Below are 16,405 nucleotides of genomic sequence, written 5' to 3'. Positions count from 1 at the left end.
TGGTATACTTTTTTCTTTTTCACTCTATAATATAATAAAAAGTTATAAAAATCCCCCCCCCCCAAAAAAAAACACAATAATAAAACGGTTTATAGTGTACCAAGCACAAAACTATTGCACCCAAGCACCATATTTCCATCCCACATTCTGTAATATAATTAAAAGTTATAAAAATCCCCCCAAAAACCCTCATCAAGTCTGAAAGGCCAACAAGGAGATGCAGACGCTCACAGGCAGTGGCGGCTGGTGAAGTTTTTGGATGGGGGGGCGCCAGACCCCGCCCATCATGACCCCGCCCACCATTTTGGCGCCTCCCACTTCTCATAAAACACGCCCCTTATGTAATCTGAAAAAAAATTTGACGTGGGTTCCCCCTCCGAGAGCATACCAGGCCCTTAGGTCTGGTATGGATTCCAAGGGGAACCCCCTACGCCGAAAAAACGGCGTGGGGTTCCCCCCCAGATCCACACCAGACCCTTATCCGAGCACGCTACCCGGCCGGCCAGGAAAGGGGGTGGGGACGAGCGGGCGGCCCCCCCCTCCTGAGCCGTACCAGGCCGCGTGCCCTCAACATGGGGGGGTGCCTTGGGGGAGGGGGGGCGTGCGGCCCCCCCACCCCAAAGCACCTTGTCCCCATGTTGATGAGGACAAGGGCCTCTTCCCGACAACCCTGGCCGTTGGTTGTTGGGGTCTGCGGGCGGGGGGCTTATCGGAATCCGGGAGCCCCCTTTAATAAGGGGGCCCCCGGATACCGGCCCCCCACCCTATGTGAATGAGTATGGGGTACAATGTACCCCTACCCATTCACCTGTGAAAAAAAGTACAAAAAAAAAACACAACACAGGGTTAAAATATTTTATTGCACAGCTCCGGGGGTCTTCCGTCTTCGGGGGTCTTCTCGCCGGACTCCTCCGCTATCTTCTTGTAGCTCTTTTACTAGCGGAGGAGTCCGGCTTTCTTCCTCGCCGCCGGCCTCTTCTCCCGACTTCGGGGGTCTTGTCCCCCTCTTCGGTTCTTCTGCCGGGCCACCGCGCCTTCTTATAGCTCTTTTACAGGCGGTGGCCCGGTCTTCTGCCGCCGCCGCCGCCGCCCGTTCTTCTTCTTCTTCTTCTTCTTCTTCTTCTTCTTCTTCTTCTTCTCCTTCTTCTCCAGGAGATGTTGCCTCGACGATCTCCCTGGCCGGAATGCCAGGGACGCGCTGTGCTGCCACTTATATAGGGACAATGGGGCGGTGTCACATGGGTTGATGTCACATGGGTTGGTCACATGGGTTGATGTATCAACCCATGTGACCAACCCATGTGACATCAACCCATGTGACACCGCCCCATTGTCCCTATATAAGTGGCAGCACAGCGCGTCCCTGGCATTCCGGCCAGGGAGATCGTCGAGGCAACATCTCCTGGAGAAGAAGGAGAAGAAGAAGAAGAAGAAGAAGAAGAAGAAGAACGGGCGGCGGCGGCGGCGGCGGCGGCGGCAGAAGACCGGGCCACCGCCTGTAAAAGAGCTATAAGAAGGCGCGGTGGCCCGGCAGAAGAACCGAAGAGGGGGACAAGACCCCCGAAGTCGGGAGAAGAGGCCGGCGGCGAGGAAGAAAGCCGGACTCCTCCACTAGTAAAAGAGCTACAAGAAGATAGCGGAGGAGTCCGGCGAGAAGACCCCCGAAGACGGAAGACCCCCGGAGCTGTGAAATAAAATATTTTAACCCTGTGTTGTGTTTTTTTTTTGTACTTTTTTTCACAGGTGAATGGGTAGGGGTACATTGTACCCCATACTCATTCACATAGGGTGGGGGGCCGGTATCCGGGGGCCCCCTTATTAAAGGGGGCTCCCGGATTCCGATAAGCCCCCCGCCCGCAGACCCCGACAACCAACGGCCAGGGTTGTCGGGAAGAGGCCCTTGTCCTCATCAACATGGGGACAAGGTGCTTTGGGGTGGGGGGGCCGCACGCCCCCCCTCCCCCAAGGCACCCCCCCATGTTGAGGGCACGCGGCCTGGTACGGCTCAGGAGGGGGGGGGGGCCGCCCGCTCGTCCCCACCCCCTTTCCTGGCCGGCCGGGTAGCGTGCTCGGATAAGGGTCTGGTGTGGATCTGGGGGGGAACCCCACGCCGTTTTTTCGGCGTAGGGGGTTCCCCTTGGAATCCATACCAGACCTAAGGGCCTGGTATGCTCTCGGAGGGGGAACCCACGTCAAATTTTTTTTCAGAAATTTGGCGTGGAGTTCCCCCTTCAGAGCTCATTCTCTGATTGGCCACGGCAAAAGTCGCCTGGCCTGGGGAAACCTTTCTGGCTGTGAAAGCTTTTTGCATTCATTCAGCTAAATGCACGAACATTCTCCACAAAGTAGAGGCTAGAAAGCCTTTATGCGGTGACTCACCTCTCACTGTCTGGCAGCTCCGCTCGGGCTAAGGAACGGAGCTGCCTACGTCACTTCCGGGTTTCGTGAAGCAGCCGAAAGCCGGAAGTGACTGCCTGTCTAAGAGTGACAATGCTCCCGCCCGTAGAATCACAGTGATTTTACGGGCGGAAGCTAGTCGGCGTTCTGCTGTGCGCCGCAAGGCGGGTTTTTAACCCGCAAATGAAGCGCCATGAATGCAATCTTGTGATTGCGTGGACGTGGCGCTTCTCATAGTGCACTGTGACCGGCGCCACAGTACACTATGTTAAATTGTTAAATGACATTTTTTTTTTTTTTTTTTTAAATGTCTTAAAGGGCCCGTTTTTTTTTTTTACTTTTTTTTTTACTTTTTTTTTTTTTTTTTTTTTTTTTACTTTTTTTTTTTTTTACACCTAGGGAGAGGGGGGGCGGCGCCCGGGCGCCCCCTATGGGCGGGCCGCCACTGCTCACAGGTCACTAAAAGAGGGCAAGCAGCCTCTGTGTCTACAGAGAAAATTGGTGGTCGCGGTGCATACTTTGCAGGCGGGGCACGCTTCTCCTTTTTTTCAGGTGCTGGCCGTGTTATTGAGCCACAACATGCAGAAGTGGCCCAATTTTTCTGCACCTGTGTGCCATGTGCATGTAATTTCGAATTTTTAACATTCCTGCGCCCAGTAAGAGTAACTGGGTGGGGTTACAGTGTTCAGACACCACCAACACTCAAGGCCCACTTTTTCTGCACCTGTATGTAAATTTAAAAACATTGGGGAAAACACAGTGTGGGGGAACCTTTTGGGTCTGGTATGGATTTTACCCACTTCCCTACCGGCACATTGTAAAATGACACCAGCAGGAACACTTCCTTCCTCCTGCAGCCCATCAGAGTACCTGAGTACCTATCTGCAGCCCATGTCTCATAGAATATACATTGGGGTGTTTTCTTTCCAAAATGGGGTCATTTTGTGGGTAATTCTACTGTCCTGGTGCTCCAGGACCTTCAAAAGGTGTGATAGGTAGGAATGAAATTAGATGTGTAATTTATGCTCCTAGAACGTGTCAGGTACCTTACAGTTGAGCCAGAGATGATGAGGGTGGCCTCTTGCTCGGTTCCCATCCAAGCACCCCTTGTAGTGGAGACAGGGACTGCTAGGGCAGTGGAAAGGTGCAGGTGCCTGCTGGCAGTAGGCTGAAGCTTGAAGACAGAGGAACTCCTGTCGTGGTGACATGGAAGATGGTCACAAGACTTGTTCAGCGGGAGACAGATAGGTAGGTGCAGGTTCAGGATCAATTGCAGTCGGGAACAGGCAGAGGTCAGTAATTGGCTGGCAGCGGGGTACCCAATCAGTAGGCAGATCCGTAGTCATAAGTTCAAGCCGAGGTCAGTATTATAGGCAGAGGCAGATAAATAGGCAAGGATCCAGGAGACTAGTCAGAGGAAAGCCAGGTGAACCAGGTCAGCAGGTAAGAATAGCAATCGGGAACACAGGAACGAGCTGAAGTCAATCCAGCACTGAAGCTAGGCAAACTCTCAGTTTAAATAGGGCGCCGTGCGCCAGGATTTGTGGGTGCATGTGTGCGTGCGTACACTAACGTACACATGCTCGTATGGATGCGCCATTGCGCATGCCCATTCCAATCCTTACCCGTCTCTGTCTGTGGCTCTGCAAGTATTCTTCCAGTATTTTTTTAGTAATTTTTAATTTTTTGATTTATGTGTGGCACTTGCACTTTTTGGTGATCAGTCACTGGCAATATTGTAAAGTATATCGTAAGGTATTTTGTTCAGTGATGATGTTTTCATAGAGTTAATATTTTGATTAGTTGGCACAGCTAGACAAGTCAGTAAGAATTAATTTATGTTTTTTATATACATATGTTAAAGCCCTTGTACACACGGTCGGAGATTCCGACAACCAAATCCGTCGGATTTTGTCCGTCGGATTTTGTCAGACAGATCTTGTCCGAAACTATTGTATACACACGGTTGGACAAAGTTGTCGAAAAATCCGATCTTTCAGAACGTGATGACGTAATTTCGTTACGATGGGACTACGTTCAGGCTAGTAGCCAATAGCTTTGATGTAGGAATTTGATCTGAGCATGCGTGGCACTTTGTCCGATCGGAATTCTCTGCACATGATCGGAGTATGTCCGATCGGAGCAGTTTGTCGGAAAATATTTCCAGCAAGTTGGAAAATTTGGTCCGACAGATATTCTGACGGAAACAGTCCGATACATACCACACACAGTCGGATTATTCGACAAACCGCTCCGATTGGACACATTCCGTCGGAATCTCCGATCGTGTGTACAAGGGCTAAGAGTGGTATTTGTATTGTAGTTAGCGCAATCCACATATTTTAAATAATTTTTTTAATACCCACTGGGTGGTACATATTTTTTGATTGCAGAAAACGAATTTATAGATACATTATACGTTTTTTATTTGCGCCGGTAGCACACTTTTTTTTTATACAATTCTAGCACCAGACCTTCTGTGTAACTCTAATCTGATAACCTTTAAAGGCCTTTAAATTGTTGCCTATGGAGATTTTTAGGCACCGTAGTGTGCGCCACTCCATGGGCATATGCAGGTTTAAAGCATGGCAAATTATTTATCTATTTATTCGGCATAACATTATCTTTTTTATTTTACCAAAAAAATGGGTATTATATTGTGTTTTGTGCTTTAAAATTAATTAAAATGTATATCTTTTTTTTTTAAATTGCGTTTGAAAACCTGCTGAGCAAATATCGTATGACGTAAGAATATGCAATACACACTATTTTTGTTCTTTAGGGCATCTTCTTAAAAAATATATAATGTTTGGGGGTTCTAAGTAGTTTTACAGCAAAAAAATTATGTTTTTTACATGTTGTCAGAATTGGCCCAGACTGGAAGTAAGAGAACCTTGGTCAAAAAACAAAACTCAAATATACTGTACTGTGTAAAAGTCTTAGGCACAAAAATCTTCACAAACAGAAGATACTTATTTATCTAATATTTGTGTATATATTTATTAATTAACTATTAATATATTGTCCTAGCAGAGCATCAATGATGTTCTCATATCTCATATCGTGGTTGTTTTCATCCAACCAGCAGTCAGGGTGGGGAAGACTGGTTACCAAGCTGTGATACTAATTTTTAATTTAGAAAAGTAATGCCACAGAGTTGTTATGGTGCCTGGAGCTTAAAATTGTCTGAAAAGAATTAGAAACAATTTGGTTTGTGGGACAGCTGATATACAGTGGGTAACATAAGTATTGAACACGTCACCATTTTATTAGGTAAATATATTGGTAAAGGTGCTATTGACATTAAATTTTCACCATGTCAGTAACAACTCATGCAATCCATACATACAAAGACACCAAAACAAGTTCAGAAATGAGGTTATGTGTAATAAAACGGAATAACACAAGGAAAAAGTATTGAGCAATCTAATTGAAATGTATTTAATACTTTGCACAAAATCCTTTGTTGGTAATGACAGCTTCTGTATGGAGAAACTAGTCGCATGGATTGCTCAGGTGTGATTTTGGCCCATTCTTCCATTGGCTTCTTCTGTGAACTCTGATCTTTAGTTCTTTCCATAGATTTTCTATTGGATTCAAGTCAGGTGATTAGCTGGGACATTCTAGCAGCTTTATTTTTTGTCTTTGAAACAAATTGAGAGTTCGCTTTGTATTTGGGATCATCGTCTTGCTAAAATGTTCACCCTTGTTTCATCTTCATCATCCTTGTAGATAGCAGCAGATTTTTATCAATGTCTTGGTAAATTTTTCCATCCTTCAATGAAATGAAGTTTGCCATTACCAAACAGCCCAACACCATGATGTTCCCACCTGCAAACCTCGCTGTTGGTATGGTGTTTTGGGGTTTGTGTGCAGTGCCATGTGACCTCCAACACATGGTGTATTATGGCATCCAAAGAGTTCAATTTTGGTCTCATCTGACCAGACTATATTCTCCCAGTATTTCACAGGCTTGTCTAAATGTGCAGGAAACTATAACCCCTTCAGCCCTGTAAGAATTTGCCCTCTTAATGACCAGGCCATTTTTTTTTTTCGATTTGGCATTGCGTCGCTTTAACTGACAATTGCGCTGTCGCGCATCGTTATACCCAAACAAAATTGATGTCCTTTTTTCCCACAAATAGAGCTTTCTTGTGGTGGGATTTGCTGATCTCTGCGGTTTTTATTTTTTGCACTATAAACAATAAAAAAGTGTGACAATTTTGAAAAAAAAAAACAATATATTTTTTTATGCTATAATAAATATCCCACCCAAAAAATGTAAAAAAAACTAATTTCTTCATCAGTTTAGGCCAATATGTATTCTTCTACATATTTTTGGTAAAACAAATAGCAATTAGCATATATTGATTGGTTTGCGCAAAAATTATAGTGTCTACAAAATATGGAATAGATTTATGGCATATTTTTTTTTTTACGAGTAATTGCGGCGGTCTGCGTTTTTAGCAGGACTGTGACATTGCAGCAGACAGATTGGACACCTGACTCATTTTTGGGACCACTGACATTTTATACAGCGATCAGTACTTTAAAAATGCACTGATTACTGTATAAATGTTACTGGCAGGGAAGGGGTTACCAATAGGGGGCGATCAAGGGGTTAAGTGTGTTCCCTAGGTGTGTTTCTAACTGTGGGGGATTGGACTGACTAGGAGGAGCTAGATCGCTGTTCCTACTTATCTATCTGTCTCTCCTCCCATCAGAACAGGGATTTGTGTGTTTGCACACACAAATCCCCGTTCTGGCTCTCATGCCCACAATCATGGGTGGCCGTCGGCAATCACGTCTGCCGGCCACGCGCATGGGGTCCCCCACTGTGCAGCGGGCGCTCCTACTATGGCTCTTAAAGGAGCCACCGTATGGGTATGGCGATTCACGCAGCGGTGCCACTCTGCCACCATATATAGGTGCGAGCCGGTCGGCAAGTGGTTAAACAAGCTTCAACATGCTTTTCCTTCAGCAATGGAGTTTTGCATGGTGAGCATGCAGGCCATGGCAGTTGAGTGCATTACTTATTGTTTTCTTTGAAACAATTGTACCTGCTAATTCCAGGTCTTTCTGAAGCTCTCTACAAGTGGTCCTTGGCACTTGGATAACTCTTCTGATAATTCTTTTCACTCCTCTGTCAGGAATCTTGCGAGGAACACCTGATCGTGGCTGGTTTATAGTGAAATTATGTTCTTTCCACTTCCAGATTATGACCCCAACAGTGCTCACTGGAACATTCAGAAGTTTGAAAATCCTTCTGATACCAATGTCATCAGTATGTTTTGCAACAATAAGGTTGCAAAGGTCTTGAGATAGCTCTTTGCTTTTACCCATCATGAGATGTTTCTTGATGTTATGAAGCACAACAAATATGATACAATGTGGTAATTCAATTTTTTTTAAATACTTTTTAATGCAAAAGTAAGCAAAATACAGAAGCAAGTAATATTGCATTATGTGCCAATCGCATGCAATGTCTGTGTGATGTGAATTCAGCCATACAGTTTGTATGGCTGAATTTGCATTGCATTGAGACCAAACGTGTAGAGAACCTTTTTTGGTCCGCACCAGAATTGGATTCCATACGTGAATTGACAGTTCGAACTGCGATATGCAAACTGATCTAGGGGTGTCATTAACTTTGTATTAACACTACCAGCGGTTCACACAGGGCAGTGTGAACTGCCTGCGAGTCAGGTGTGATGCGGGAAGCCACAGTGAATTTTCAGGGTTCCCACATCGCACCAATGAGAACCGAGCCTTTAGGAGGAAATTATTCTGCAACAATATGCCTACTTCCCATATACATCACTGGAATACAAGTCTAGCTTCAAAACATACAAGAGCATGCACAGCTTTCAAAACACACAGATCAGTGCCCATCAATGCAGCCTCACGGTCAGCAATGTAGACAGTGCCCATCAGTGCAGACAGTACCAACCTTCAGTGCAGCCTGATCAATGCAGCCTAATCAGTGCCAATCAGTGCAGTGCTCATCAGTGCAGCCTGACCAGTGCCCATCAACGCAGCCTCACCAGTGCCCATGGGATGTGGGGGTCAGCCTCACAGCCCTCTAAACAGAACTGGGAGCTCAAAATCTCTCCAAGCAATTGCAAGAATATATTCTTGTGGGATAGCGAACTCACAGGTCTATGTAGTATAGCAAATCTCTGCATGCCTGTCCTAGCCCTCAGTGCCCACTGCCCAGAGTCTGAATTTCCAAATACAGTTCAATGTGTGACTGGGTTACATTCACATAAAGCACTGACGGCTCCATTCAAAACAGAAGAACCAAAATGCAGTGGTGGCCTATTGGGGGCACCCGGGCGCTGCCCCCTCTCTCCTCTCCACCCCCTATATGCATCTTGCTGCAATTCACTCGCTGCCTGACCCACCACTAAGATGGGGTAAGTGGCAGGCATGCAGCGGGTGGGTGTCCCCCCAGATCAGTCCACTCCACTGACCGGGGGGTCTAGGGGGTGGCTGTGTGCATCTCTGCTGCTGGCTGTGCGCACAGGAGGGGGGGGGGTGGATTGGTTGGACTAGTCCGTTGGTGGGGGGAGGGTGTTAGATAAGTCTGCTGGTGGGGGGGAGGGTGTTTGATAAGTCCGCTGGTGGGGGGGAGGGTGTTTGATAAGTCCGCTGGTGGGGGTGGGTGTTAGAAAAAAACAAAAGCTGCCACTGCCAAAATGTAAAATTGTCATGATGACTATGCTATGCATTATTGATTCAATTTAATACTGAAGGGGATTTTCCTATTCCATTACATTTTTTGAAGGTTCTCACAGGTGCCTTACTTCAGGCTGGGGAGCGTTGTTTCAGTGATGACTGGAGACACTGAGCCAGGTCCTTGCCACTCTTTGGGGGTGGGGGTGGGGGTGATGATCCTGAAGCAGGTCTCGTCATCTCTTTGAGTGCAGACTGCAGTTAGCCTCTCCTCGAGTCAGCGTCCATAAGCCCAGCAGGTCACGTGCGACGTGATGTTCTTGACGCTGAGCGTCCCCTCCCCTGACGTGCCACACACTTGGCCTGCCTCTGAGACTCCTGAGAGGTGGGAGTTGTAGTTTGCTGCGCTCACCCCTCCAGGAGCTTTAGTGCAGCCGAACTACAACTCCCACAATGCAGCGCAGGCTGGGCAGCACTCGAGCCAGCCAATCGGCGACCAACGTTATTAGCATTGTGACCCAGGCCGCCCGTCACAGCCTGAAAAAAAAAATGGACAGCCAGGCAGCGCAGAGGCCATTTTAAAGATAATGTAGGCGTTGGCCTGGGGGGAAATTTCCACCCTGCCCCCGGCCCAGCCCACCCCTGGTCAGACAAGCCAAAAAGTCAGTAAGTCAGGGAACAGCGTAGTGAAACAGCAAGCAGGATCTGGAAGGAATGTCAGCCAAGCAAGTCTTTATCACAAACGCAGGAGAAAATCTCTGTGATGTTGGCCAAGACAAAGGCAGAGATCATCTGGGCTGAACAGATTAAGTAGGTAGGACTAACAGGCAGGATATCATCAACAGGTGAGTCACTGTGGAGAGAGAGGAGCTGGCAATTAGCCGACAGCTGAGCATCCAGCTCAGAGAAGGAAGGGCTGAGCCAGGGTTAGTGTTTGGGTCAAGTTAGGGTCAAAGGTAAGCGTCAGTATATTTTGGGCAGGATTTTTTTATTTTTTTTTAATTAGTATCAGTGTCAGTTAGTGTCAGCAAAATGTGCACTATTGCTTCTGGGCTGTACTACAGGTACAAACAACAACTAACATACACATATGTGATAGTTCTGCGATTATCAGGAGCAGGAGAATTTATTTTGGGTTCTTGGTGAAGGGCTATGGTAGTAACAAGAAATATACAGCTAAATGTAAATAAAAATGTTTTAATTTTTTTTTACTATTTTGCGCCAGTTTCCCTTAGATAATTTAAATAAATAAATAAATAAATATCAGGAGATATCTATTACCATTTACCAGCAAATGAAATCTATATGGATGCACAAAGTAGTTGTGATGATATGTATGATTTTACTAACAAATGTCAAAGTCCTTCAAAGCAATGAAAAACCTCTCTTGTCCCCTTACCCACCAAGCATACGCAGATATGCGGTCTTGGCTTTCTGCAACTGCAGGCATCATCACGGTACTGTTTTTTAGAGCAGACGATCGGCTTTCCAGGGATAACAACTGATGCAGCTAAAAGCCGCTCGATTGTTATCCTGGAGAAGTGGAAGGGGACTCCCCCCCCCCTCCCGCCACCTCTCGCCGCTCTGACCCGATCCGCGACTTCTGGCAGCAAGGGACAGACTGTCACAAAGCTGGAAACATCTTTGTTCCAGTCTCCTGATTGTAAACACGAAAGCGACATCACAACGTTACTTCCTGTTTACTTGGCTGCCAATGGCGCTAGTTTAACCACTTCCCGACTAGCGCACGACGATGTACGTCGACAGAATGGCACGGGCAGGCATATTGGCGTACAGGTACGTCCAATATTCAATGCCGCCCTGCCATCGGGAGCGCGCCGCCGGCGGCGCGATCCAGCGCTGGTCGGGACCCTGTGAGTCCGGTCATGGGACCTGCGGACTCGATCGCCACGGGCATCCCAGCGATCGTCTCACGGAGCGGCCGAATGGAGGAAATGCCGTGTAAACAGCATTTTTCCATTCTGCCTAGCAACTAGTGACGCTGATCTCTGCTCCATGTATTTGGAGCAGAGATCAGTGTTCACTAAATGAAAGCCCAACCCCCCCACAGTTAGTAACACCCCTAGGAACACTTAACCCCTACACTGCCACCCACTGGTTAACCCCTTCACTGCCAGTGTAATTTACACAGGAATCACTGCATTTATATAGCAGTGATTAATGTATAAATCACAATGGTCCCAAAAATGTGTCAAAAATGTCCGATGGGTCCCCCACAATGTCGCAGTCACAATAAAAATCGCTGATCGCCGCCATTACTAGTAAAAAAAAATAATAAAAAATTATTAATAAAAATGCTATAAAACTATCCCTATTTTGTAAACGCTATAACTTTTGCGCAAACCAATCAATAATCGCTTATTGCGATTTTTTTTACCAAAAATATGTAGAAGAATACGTATCAGCCTAAACTGAGGGAAAAAAATGTTTTTTTAGATATTTTTGGGGGATATTTATTTTAACAAAAAGTAAAAAATAATGCGTTTTTTTCAAAATTGTCGCTCTATTTCTGTTTATAGCGCAAAAAATAAAAAACCGCAGGGGTGATCAAATACCACCAAAAGAAAGCTCTATTTGTGGGAAAAAAAGGACGTCAATTTTGTTTGGGAGCCACGTCGCACGACCGCGCAATTGTCAGTTAAAGCGACGCAGTGCCGAATCGCAAAAAGTGGTCTGGTCTTTGACCAGCAAAATGGTCCGGTCTGCAAGTGGTTAAAAAAAATATACTGTATTCAGAATCGTCGAAAATGGCGATCTGAATACTTTGATGTGCAAAGGAGGGATTGGAGGTCTTTTAGACCCCGATCCCTCCATAAAATGGAAAATTTATATCAAATACTTACCGTAATTTTCCTTTCCTGATGGACTCCATGGCAGCCTACGTATGGGTTAATCCCGCCTCCCATACCTCATAGGACCCCACTCCCATAAATCTTTGCTTCTAGCCAGAGACTGTGTTCCATAACTTAGCCTACTCCAGCAAACGGGAGGGAACTCCTGCTGCCATCAGGAAAGGAAAATTACGGTAAGTATTTGATATAAATTTTCAATTTTCCTGACAGACTCCATGGCAGCCTACGTATGGGAAATAACTAGCCATACACACCCGGGTGGGCAATTGCTGGATAAAGAAAAAAAGGTTTAATTGGCACCGTCAACAGATAAGACATTCAAACCAAAATTAACTGAAGACAAGGACGCTGGTTCTACACAATAATGCGTCATAAATGTATTGATTGACGACCATGAAGCCGCCTTACAAATCACTTCTGGAGAAACAGCCGCCCAAGATGTCGAAACGCTCCTAGTAGAGTGAGCCGTCACCGCTTCTGGAGGAGCCAAACCCCTAGCCTTATAAGCCCCTTGGATGGCCTGAACGATCCAAGCTGCAATAGTTCGGGAAGAAGCACGTAAACCCTTATTCTTTCCGTAGAAAAGGATGAACAGATGATCGGATTTCTGGAAAGGAGCTGTGGCTTTCAAGTATTGTTTCAAAACTGAATGGGGAAGAACCGTTGGCATAAACTGGTGAATGGGTGGATCGTTGAAGACCCAAGAATGTCCTGAAGAGACCATTTTGACGGTCCAGTAGTCCTGAATCGAGGCTGCCCAGACGTGCTGAAAACGGAGTAAACGAGCCCCGACTTGCTCCGTCTGGACAGACCCCGTATCAAAAGGACTTCGAAGCCTCCCGACCACCAGAAGAAGAAGCTTTTGAGGACTTTTGACCTTTTCCAGTTCTTCCTAAACTCGCGGCCAGGTCTGTAACGACGTGTGTCCCTAGCACGTTCCAGCTCTCGTCTGGGGAGAACTCTTCTCTGACCCATGAGACGGCGATCCTGGGGCAGAAAACCAGATTTTCCCCCGGTAGCGCGGGAAATAGCTGAGTCAAGTTTGTTCCCAAAGAGGGAAGATCCCTCGAAAGGAATTTTACACCATGCCTGTTTAGAGGCAGGATCCGCAACCCATGGGCGCAACCACAGGGCACGTTTAGCCATGACCGAGGAGAGCATTACACAAGCTACCAGACGAATCATGTCCAGGGATGCCTCCCCGAGGAAAGCCGAGGCCATCTTCAGTTCATGCACTGGTGAGCTCTTGACCAGCTCCTCAGAAATGCTTCCTAAGGTCGTACCTATATCATCCATCCAGGATTCCATGGCCTTAGATAACGCAGCGAGGGCTAGGGCTGGTTTACAAGCCATGCCTGCAGTAATGTAGATGCGCTTGAGATCCGTATCTATCTTCCTCTCCAGACCATCTTTGAAGGAAACTGAATCTTCCAGAGGGAGAGTAACATGCCTCACCAACCTCATCAAAGCGGCATGGATAAGAGGGGCCGACTCAAGATGTTTAACCTCATCGTTCTTGAAAGGATACATTTTTGCTACCTTAGAGATCAAGGAATTTTTCCTCTCAACTTTGCTCCACTCATCAGAAATAATTTCACCAAGTTCCTCCAGAAAAGGAAAATTTGGACGTTTTTTCTTGAGATGCTTGAAGTATTTCCTCTGCTTAGAGGGAGCTTCCACCGGTTCATCCCATTTTAAAGTATCTTTGACTGCTCTAACTAAGAATGGAACCTGAGAAAATTCAAAACCTGCGCCAGGTTCATCCATCTCCACCTCGCTATCGGAGGATCCACTAACTAATAGAAAGACTGTTATGAGAGGGACCTGGAGCCTCAGGATCAACCACATCAGTAACTAGGGCTGGAAGAGAAGGAGGATTGAAAGTATGGCTGGAATCTGACTTGTTCATGGATTCTTGGATCACCTTCCTGACCAGAGCCGCCACATGCTGGTCCTCAGATCCTCTCTCCTTCATAGCCCGAGAGTAACATAACTCGCAGAGAGATTTACCCTCTGGAACCTGAGTTTTACATCCCAGCAAGTCCTTTCCACAGAACGGCTGGAATGGCGGTAAGAATGTTGTCCAGAACCAGACTTTGAGCCTTCCTTCCTATGTCTGGAGGACAATCCGGTATGTCTAGTGCATGAAGGATGGCGTTGTGACCTAGATCTGTCACTATCACCGTGTGTCAAGACTTGAGATTCAGACCTAGTGGGGCTGAGAAAAGAGGACAAATAGTTAACTTGCTCCAGAAACCCAAATACAAACAGGCAGAGGGAAAAAAATTCCATCCTACCTGTGGCATAAGGGTTGGCCACTAGGGGGCGGTGACACATCCATTGCAGCAGAGATTTAAACAGCTAAAACAAACACAATTCAAATAAGCATGTAAAAAGGTAGGAACATAGAGAGAGCAATGATATGCACAGTACCACACAATAATACTCCCCCCCCCCACCTTGAGCAGAAAAGCCACGAGCACGGGAAGTAGCTGCCTTGCTTGGAAACCTTCCAAAGCATAGCTATCTCTGACAGCTATTTAAATCTGCCGCCACGATGAGGTCATTACGTTAGCAGCGCACCTGTGCTGTAACTAACGCCACTCCTACGGCATCCGCGCGCATGCGTGACCGCCGCCATCTTGTCCCAACTACGCACACGCTAACCAAGCCTCGATCTCAGTCGAAGCCTCGCAGCTGCACAGAGAGAGGGAATAGCGGCGGACTGGAACGCAAAGCGTTCCAGCCGCCATGGCTACACCGGAGCAGGTAAGGACAAACAAACACACAAAAACGTGCTGCCATGAGAATATTATACATCACCACACTGAAGCCAGCACAATCCATCCTGGGACTGGGAGGGTCGATACACTCTCTGCATGATCGGCACATTAATAAAGGGGCCTCCCGCTAATAGCTAGGACGAATGGCCATGATGCAATCTGTCAACCAATGGATGATTTTAAGATCTTCACAGCATCGCTCTTCAGTGCCTGTGTCCTCCCTGCTAATAGCTGGGAAATATGGACTCCGAGAATAACCGCCATCACCACCAACGTGCAAACCACCAGGATTGGATTAAAGCTTCCAAAAGGTAAGAATACACCTTGGTCCTAGGAGGAGGACAAAAGAGGAACACAGTCTCTGGCTAGAAGCAAAGATTTATGGGAGGGGGGTCCTATGAGGTATGAGAGGCGGGATTAACCCATACGTAGGCTGCCATGGAGTCTGTCAGAAAAGAGTACCTGTCACCACCTATTACTGTCACAAGGGATGTTTACATTCCTTGTGACAGCAATAAAAGTGATCAATTTTTTTTTTAACACAATTTTATATAAAAATAGATAAAATAAATAAGATTTTTTTTTTTTGTTTAAAGTGCCCGCATCCCCGCGAGCTCGCGCAGCAAAGAAAACACATACGGAAGTCTCACCCACATATGTAAACGGTGTTCAAATCACACATGTGAGGTAACTCGGTGATCGTCAGAGCGAGAGCAATAATTCTAGCACTAGACCTCCTCTGTAACTCTAACCTGGTAACCATAAAAAAATTTAAAGTGCCGCCTATGGAGATTTTTAGGTACCGTAGTTTGTCGCCATTCCACGAGTGTGTACAGTTATAAAGCATGAACGTAACATCATCTTTCACATTATACAAAAAAATTGGGCTAACCTTACTGTTTTTTTTTATTTTTTATTCATGAACATGTCCCTGTGGCGCCCTGCTCCTGATGGGCAGATGCTATTGTTGTTTTTCAAATTTAATTGTCTGAAGCTGTAGTTTGGCTTAGACTAATTTCTCTAAAAGTTCTGGTTTCTGTACCAGTCCAGCTGGGTTGCACTGATTCCCACTTGACCGTAGGTGTCGCTGTCACCATCGGTGGGTGTGGAACAGCAACAAGCTGGTAGCATTGAATGCCACCTCTTGCTCGGAAATAGTTCAGTGGGTGTGGTTTCCCTGCTGTGCATTCTGGGAGAGGGTATTTAAGGTACCGACACCATTTTTCTTGGTCTGTCTGTCTATTCCCAGGTCCGCTATCCTGACCCCATGGCCCTCCTAGGGGGCCTATGCCGCATGGATCTGCGCCTTGGGGCCGGTGAAAAAAAAAACTGGAGGATCCAGGGGAGGACCGAGCGCAAGGCTGGTGTCTCTGGAGGAGCCTGGAAACTCAGTTGAAGGACGCAACCCGGATCAATATTCTAACAGTGTCGCCGGGTCGGCTGAAAGAATCTGGTACTGTATGGTAGTTATCCTAAATAAATTGTCAAAAAGGACTAAGTGTCGGATTTATCATCATTTGGGCTACTTTCCAATGGGACCCCCCTAAGACAAAGAGGTGAGCAGGTGAGGTAACGGTAAGCCCAAATAATACCAGCAGCTCCTTCGGGGGTGAGTGCTACATCCCTTTTCCCAAAAAGTTAAGTTTAACACAACACTGCAAAAATACCATGTGACAT

This window comes from Lithobates pipiens, unplaced genomic scaffold (genome assembly GCF_037356315.1).
Source record: "Lithobates pipiens isolate NorthernLeopardFrog02 unplaced genomic scaffold, aLitPip1_a1.2 Scaffold_30, whole genome shotgun sequence".
Taxonomy (NCBI): domain Eukaryota; kingdom Metazoa; phylum Chordata; class Amphibia; order Anura; family Ranidae; genus Lithobates; species Lithobates pipiens.
Note: the sequence above shows the minus strand (reverse complement) of the source record.